This window comes from Lissotriton vulgaris, chromosome 7, assembly GCF_964263255.1.
Source record: "Lissotriton vulgaris chromosome 7, aLisVul1.2, whole genome shotgun sequence".
Lineage (NCBI taxonomy): Eukaryota > Metazoa > Chordata > Amphibia > Caudata > Salamandridae > Lissotriton > Lissotriton vulgaris.
This window is the reverse complement of record NC_141695.1, coordinates 1,368,327,450-1,368,335,564: the sequence shown is the minus strand read 5'-3', so window position 1 is coordinate 1,368,335,564 and position 8,115 is coordinate 1,368,327,450. Positions and strand designations below refer to the sequence as shown.

Sequence of the window (8,115 nt, the reverse complement as noted above, 5' to 3'; positions counted from 1 at the left end):
ATCAAATCCAGCAGCATGGGTGGCCCATGGCGCTACCTCGGCGCGGACGAGCGCAGACGAGCGCAGACGAGCTTGCCTTAAGCGCGCCTTCGGCGCGCCCGCTGCGCTCGTCTGCTGCGCCTCCGGAAGAGACACATGTTATATTGGGTGTGAGTATTAAAAGGGGGGCGTGGCCTATTTGTTGGTGGGCGTGGCCTCAGCGTGCCGAGGGTGGCTGCAGCCTAGCCGGGTGACCACGGCAGCGTTAGAGTCTGCAGCGCGGTGGAGCCAGAAGTAAAGTGCAAGTGAGTGATCTAAAAACACAGAATACACTGTACAATTTTAAAATAAAAGCAGCAAGATGGAAACTCCCGGCTTCCGCCTCAGGAGGTATGGATTCTAGGGTCGCGCTTGTGATTCAGAGCGTCCTAAATACCCGGAGGACAAGAAAGGGCTGTGGCCTATTTGTTGGTGGGCGTGGCCTCAGCGTGCCGAGGGTGGCGGCAGCCTAGCCAGGTGACCACGGCAGCGTTAGAGTCTGCAGCGCGGTGGAGCCAGAAGTAAAGTGCAAGTGAGTGATCTAAAAACACAGAATACACAGTACAATTTTAAAATAAAAGCAGCAAGATGGAAACTCCCGGCTTCCGCCTCAGGAGGTATGGATTCTAGGGACCCACCCACCCCCATACTGTTGGGCACTGCTGGGAGTCCTGTGCACCCACCCCTCCTATGTCTGGGCACTGCTGGGAGTCCTGTGCACCCATCCCCATACTGTTGGGCACTGCTGGGAGTCATGTGCACCCACCCCTCATATGTCTGGGCACTGCTGGGAGTCATATTCACCCACACCCATATTGTTGGGCACTACTAGGAGTCCTGTGCTCCCACCCCCATACTGTTGGGCACTGCTGGGAGTCCTGTGCACCCACCCCAATACTTTTGGGCACTGCTGGGAGTCATATCCACCCACCCCCATACTGTTGTGCACTGCTGGGAGTCATTTGCACCCACCACTCATATGTCTGGGCACTGCTGGGAGTCATGTGCACCCACCCCTCATATGTCTGGGCACTGCTGGGAGTCATATTCACCCACACCCATATTGTTGGGCACTACTAGGAGTCCTGTGCTCCCACCCCCATACTGTTGGGCACTGCTGGGAGTCCTGTGCACCCACCCCAATACTTTTGGGCACTGCTGGGAGTCATATCCACCCACCCCCATACTGTTGTGCACTGCTGGGAGTCATTTGCACCCACCACTCATATGTCTGGGCACTGTCAGGAGTCATATCCACCCACCCCTCATATGTGTGGCAACTGCTGGGAGTCATATCCACCCACCCCATACTGTTGAGCACTGCTGGGAGTCCTGTGCACCCATCCCCATACTGTTGGGCACTGCTGGGAGTCATGTGCACCCACCACTCATTTGTCTGGGCACTGCTGGGAGTCATATCCACCCACCCCTCATATGTCTGGGCACTGCTGGGAGTCATATCCACCCACCCCTCATATGTCTGGGCACTGCTGGGAGTCATATCCACCCACCCACATACTGTTGGGCACTGCTGGGAGTCATGTGCACCCACCCCTCATATGTCTGGGCACTGCTGGGAGTCATATCCACCCACCCCCATACTGTTGGGCACTGCTTGGAGTTCTGTGCATCCACCCCCATACTGTTGGGCACTGCTGGGAGTCATGTGCACCCACCACTCATATGTCTGGGCACTGCTGGGAGCCATATCCACCCACCCCTCATATGTCTGGGCACTGCTGGGAGTCATATCCACCCACCCCCATACTGTTGGGCACTGCTGGGAGTCCTGTGCACCCACCCACATACTGTTGGGCACTGCTGGGAGTCCAGTGCACCCACACCTCATATGTCTGGGCACTGCTGGGAGTCATATTCACCGTCCCCACCCCTATACTGTTGTGCACTGCTGGGAGTCCTATCCACCCAACCCCATACTGTTGGCCACATGGGGTTGATGGCGTGTGTGTGCCTTGTATCACTATTGACCCACCGTACCCCAACATTCATGGCGTGTGTGCGCATCATATCACTATTGTAATGGTGCCATACGAGAGTGCGTGAAATACACCATACCCCGAAGTTCATGGCGTGTGTGTGCATTGTATCACTATTGTAATAGTGCTTTACGTGTGCATGTAAGACGCACCGTACAAGTGCACTTCTGTTGTTGCGGTACATTGTGCTCACTGTATGCGCCGTCGTCGGTATCTGGTACAAAAGGAAGGGGTCCCAGACAGAGAACAAATAATTCAAAATAAGACTTGATTGAAAAAATATACAATTATTTCAAGAAGCAAAATTATTAGATGCAAAAAAGTTTAATTCGGATTTGCATATATTGCCTTTCATTGGTTAGAACACATAACACATTTTTTTCTCTAAGTAACAAATTTTATTTTTATGTGCCCACATTCACAACGGGGAGGGGGTGAAGTGAGGGAAGTGTCAAGGATAGGGTAGGATAAAGGGATAGTCTGAATCATTCAGTGACAGGTATTATTCACAATTCAAAAATTGAGTACATGTGGTTCCTTTAGCCAAAGGCCACAACATAAGGCTCATGAAGAGTCCAGAAACAACTGATGCACACAACCAAACTCCACTTCAGCCGCTAAAGTCTTGCTTGGGGTAGGAGTTGGTGATTGTTGTATGGTCTACGTTTCAACCCAGAATATATGTAGGAAAATGGTCCTTACAGAGCGGGTCTTCTTCAGGACAAAACAGTTGTGGGTGGGCGACCTCCTAGGGGCAGTTAAAAAGAAATCAATTAACACACACCATCCTGTTAATTATTACAAGGAAGGCGGATTTGGGGAAATCAGTTAAAAAACGTGTTGTCAAAATGCGTAAGACACAAGACACATAGTGAGGGAGTGTAATTCCGATACAAAAGATCTGGTACTAGCTCACCTATCGCGGAGGGCGAGAAGAACAGAGTCACCAGGGGCTGAAGTCTCCCAGGCCACGTTATAAATTTGCAACTGAAAATTACAAGGAAAGAGATTATCATCTCCTATTCTGCTAGAGGAAAGAGATTATCATCTCCTGTTCTGCTAAAGGTCACACCTCATTATGTTTAATCTAGGTAAATCGGAAGGTTCATTAACAAACGCACCTATGGGCATTTTGACGTTGGACTGTTAATCAAATACACATAAGGGAATCACCAACACCCAATAAACAGAACTTCATTAATTTGAATACATAGGGCAAAGGTCTCAAAAATTATTCAGTGGTTCAGGAAACAAAATATATAATTGGTCCTGTTTTACTTGCTTATAAAGTTGTCTAGTCACTTAGACTTTGAAAATGACATACCTCGCGTACATTTGCGTGATGTCAAGAGGCACGTATATTTTGTGTGCAGTATATATCGTCTCTCTGTAACCAATTATTTAGCAAACATTGGGTCTACCAATCTAAATGGATTACCTGGTTTTTCATTCAAAGAATAACGTATTGCAAATGTGAAGATCATACCTTCTGGTACTTAGTTAGTTCGTGTAATCAAATTGGTGGTTATTGATTCCTGATTAGAAATACGCCTGTATATGGGGGACAAAGTTGGAAAATAGTGCTATCGGTAGAATGCATTTGCACAATTATAGAGGCCTCGCTGTACACTAAATCAAAGACATACCTCTGAACTCAGGAGGGTTCTCGAGGCGTCTCGCCGGTATATATTCTTTTATTTCATATTTCTTCTGCCTTAAAGTGAGGAGAAAGGCATTTAGCATTGACGCCGTATTACACTGTATTCCGTCCAACTAGCACGGTCTCAGACATGAGGCTTACCTCAAATGCTCAATTTGGTGAAGGCAGGGTAGAGCCTATGTAACTGGCACACCTCTCTGCAAAATGAAAAAGTGCCGGTGGGTTCACGTATTCAACCCGTGCGTAACGCGTTTTTTTAGTTCCAAATCAAAAGCGTCCACTTCCTGGTTGGTTTGAGAGGGTGGAGCATAATTTCGGGAATGAACTGGAGGGCACTGAATCGTTTTACATCACCTTAATTAGCAAGGGCGTAGTCTTTTTACTAACTCCATTGAGGCCTCGCTGTTATGCTCCACCCTCTCAAACCAACCAGGAAGTGGACGAGGCTCCGTATTTGTGGCGGAGATTTGAACACGTCGAGTTGCGGGATATATTCCGGTCTAATTAAAAATTTTGAAGGTAAGCGTCTGTCCCGCTTTTGATTTGGGACTAAAAAAACGCGTTACGCACGGGTTGAATACATAAACCCACCGGCACTTTTTCATTTTGCAGAGAGGTGTGCCGGTTACATAGGATCTACCCTGCCTTCACCAAATTGAGCATTTGAGGTAAGCCTCATGTCTGAGACTGTGCTAGTTGGACGGAATACAGTGTAATACGGCGTCAATGCTAAATGCCTTTCTCCTCACTTTAAGGCAGAAGAAATATGGAATAAAAGAATATCTACCGGCGAGACGCCTCGAGAACCCTCCTGAGTTCAGAGGTATGTCTTTGATTTAGTGTACAGCGAGGCCTCTATAATTGTGCAAATGCATTCTACCGATAGCACTATTTTCCAACTTTGTCCCCCATATACAGGCGTATTTCTAATCAGGAATCAATAACCACCAATTTGATTACACGAACTAACTAAGTACCAGAAGGTATGATCTTCACATTTGCAATACGTTATTCTTTGAATGAAAAAACAGGTAATCCATTTAGATTGGTAGACCCAATGTTTGCTAAATAATTGGTTACAGAGAGACGATATATACTGCACACAAAATATACGTGCCTCTTGACATCACACAAATGTACGCGAGGTATGTCATTTTCAAAGTCTAAGTGACTAGACAACTTTATAAGCAAGTAAAACAGGACCAATTATATATTTTGTTTCCTGAACCACTGATTAATTTTTGAGACCTTTGCCCTATGTATTCAAATTAATGAAATTCTGTTTATTGGGTGTTGGTGATTCCCTTATGTGTATTTGATTAACAGTCCAACGTCAAAATGCCCATAGGTGCGTTTGTTAATGAACCTTCCGAATTACCTAGATTAAACCGAATGAGGTGTGACCTTTAGCAGAACAGGAGATGATAATCTCTTTCCTCTAGCAGAATAGGAGATGATAATCTCTTTCCTTGTAATTTTCAGTTGCAAATTTATAACGTGGCCTGGGAGACTTCAGGCCCTGGTGACTCTGTTCTTCTCGCCCTCCGCGATAGGTGAGCTAGTACCAGATCTTTTGTATCTGAATTACACTCCCTCACTATGTGTCTTGTGTCTTACGCATTTTGACAACACGTTTTTTAACTGATTTCCTCAAATCCACCTTCCTTGTAATAATTAACAGGATGGTGTGTGTTAATTGATTTCTTTTTAACTGCCCCTAGGAGGTCGCCCACCCACAACTGTTTTGTCCTGAAGAAGACCCGTTCTGTAAGGACCACTTTCCTACTTATATTCTGGGTCGAAACGTAGACCATACAACAATCACCAACTCCTACCCCAAGCAAGACTTTAGCGGCTGAAGTGGAGTTTGGTTGTCTGCATCAGTTGTTTCTGGACTCTTCATGAGCCTTATGTTGTGGCCTTTGGCTAAAGGAACCACATGTACTCAATTTTTGAATTGTGAATAATACCTGTCACTGAATGATTTAGACTATCCCTTTATCCTACCCTATCCTTGACACTTCCTTCACTTCACCCCCTCCCGTTGTGAATGTGGGCACATAAAAATAACATTTGTTACTTAGAGAAAAAAATGTGTTATGTGTTCTAACCAATGAAAGGCAATATATGCAAATCCGAATTAAACTTTTTTGCATCTAATAATTTTGCTTCTTGAAATAATTGTATATTTTTTCAATCAAGTCTTATTTTGAATAATTTGTTCTCTGTCTGGGACCCCTTCCTTTTGTACTAGATAGCTACCCAGGTCCTTTTGACTTTAGTGGGTATAACCCTGTTCCTCTATAACATCGTCAGTATCTGTGCACCAGGTTGTAGGCGTACAGGACTGGGATGACACAGACGATGGGGTTCATGGCGTGTATGTCGCGTACCAGGGATGGGGTTCGGGCCGGACTCTGCTTTTACGGACGTTTTGAGCTCTCGTAGAAAAAGGGTCGTACGGAGTGTCGCAGAGACGAATCGTACTTGCTGGGCCGGAAACTGCTGCTTCTTTACATACGGACGTCGCGTAATGCTTCTTCCGGATACAAATCGTACGTATATTTCAGTCGTATGGTTTTTGGTATGAATCGTACGGAGATCTGCGTTGGATCCAAATCGTACTTCATTGTACGTACGGAGACGTTTCAGGGTACGATTCGTACGGGAAATATGCTCTGTACGGCTATTTATAAAGGATTTTTCCGAATCGGAATCGGCCCCAAAGTGTCTGTTTCCTGCACTTGCCAGTGTATAGTTCCACAAACTGATTTTAAATCAATAGTTTCTTTCCCAGTAATCATAGCCTTTTAGGGCCAGTTGGGAAATGAATCAGTCCGAATACATCAATTTTGTTTGGGACAGCATATTTTTCTTTGCTTTAGATGGGGCAAGTTTAAAATTAAATGAAATGGGGTCAAAGAGATTATGCCCTGAAAAATATGCATACTCGTTCAAATATGTCTGGGAGCTACCCAACAGAGGATTCAGACAATGTTCCCATTGTGTAAAATTGAAAACTGTATGTGGAGCACTAGCTCTGTGTAAATAACAATGTGCATAGTGGTGATAACAAAACATATCTTAATAATTAGCAGAGTTAAGGTACAAATCTTTACTTTCACATACAGTATAATATTCAAGCTCTGAGAACATTGAGGTAACTTTTTTTACTTGCAATCATCAAAAATAAAGTCAGGGGTAATCACTTCACCCATCGCAGCCTTAAAAACATAAGGAATCTGCAGAGTATCTGTAGGACCAAAAATATCAAATTGGACCTTATCCAGAACAATTCCATCAAGCACTGGAAAATCCTAAATGTTCACAAGGGACAGGTCTCTTCGCACTTTATGTTAAGACAAATGAGGTTTCAACACCTCGACTACCAGTTCTGTAGTAGAATGCTCTAGAAGATAGTGTCCATTTCTTAGCAAGAAGGAGACAGTCACATATCTAATCAAAAGAAGCAGGAAAAGTAATGAGATGGGAATCCAACTGTATATCCATGAAGCAATCAGATTAGTGTGTTTCATCCAAAAAAGAAAAGCATGTACATCATATAATGAAGTGCCTTTATTGTATTCATAAAATCCACAGCCAAAAATCCACAGCCTATGCGTTTCGCCCAAACACGGGCTTCTTCAGGGCTTAGTGTCATATCCTGGTGCTACACTGGTGTCAAGAATTTGCTTGGTCCAAATGAAGCTTCCGGAACGAATCTTAAAAGGGACGGGCTCCGACATAGGAGACACTACACCATGCCTTAATTGGCACGTGATAGCGACACGGCCAAGCTTGAAGTTCTTCTTTCCATCCTCTGAATTAAGGAGTGTGGCAGCATATAAGGGATCACAAAAAAATATATCTTTAACAAACACAAGTGGGATACAACTGCCATTTATGGGAGCTTCATTTGGACCAAGCAAATTCTTGACACCAGTGTAGCACCAGGATATGACACTAAGCCCTGAAGAAGCCCGTGTTTGGGCGAAACGCTTAGGCTGTGGATTTTTGGCTATGGATTTTATTAATACAATAAAGGCACTTGAAAATCACGTCATCGTCTAGACAACCATTTCTCCTGTCATCTATGTTGACTACATTGCATGGCATCTGAAGCCACAAAGTAGTACTGATACGCTTTGCCTCTCCACTGTTGTGTTGAGCAAGTTTATATGTTAAGACCATTTCTGGTGGCTGGTCTTAGGAGGTGGGCAGAAGTGGAAATAATAGCGTAAACCAAAAAATGGTTGTAATAGCTGTCGGTTAGTGCAGCGATAGTACCTGCCACCCTTTCTGTGTTGCAAACCATATAATGAAGTGTCAGAAGAATCAGAAAGTCAGAAGAGAAGTCATCTACATAAACAAAGTAATCAGAATCAGTCTATTGAAGAACAGGACAAGTAGTTGTCAGAAGAGAAGTAGTAGACACCTCCA

At 44.7% G+C, this 8,115-nt stretch overlaps 1 pseudogene; it reads right to left on the bottom strand.

The window, feature by feature from the left end:
* Positions 1-6,507: 6,507 nt before the first annotated feature.
* LOC147703725 (uncharacterized) lies at positions 6,508-7,211 on the bottom strand (annotated as a pseudogene).
* Positions 7,212-8,115: the final 904 nt, after the last annotated feature.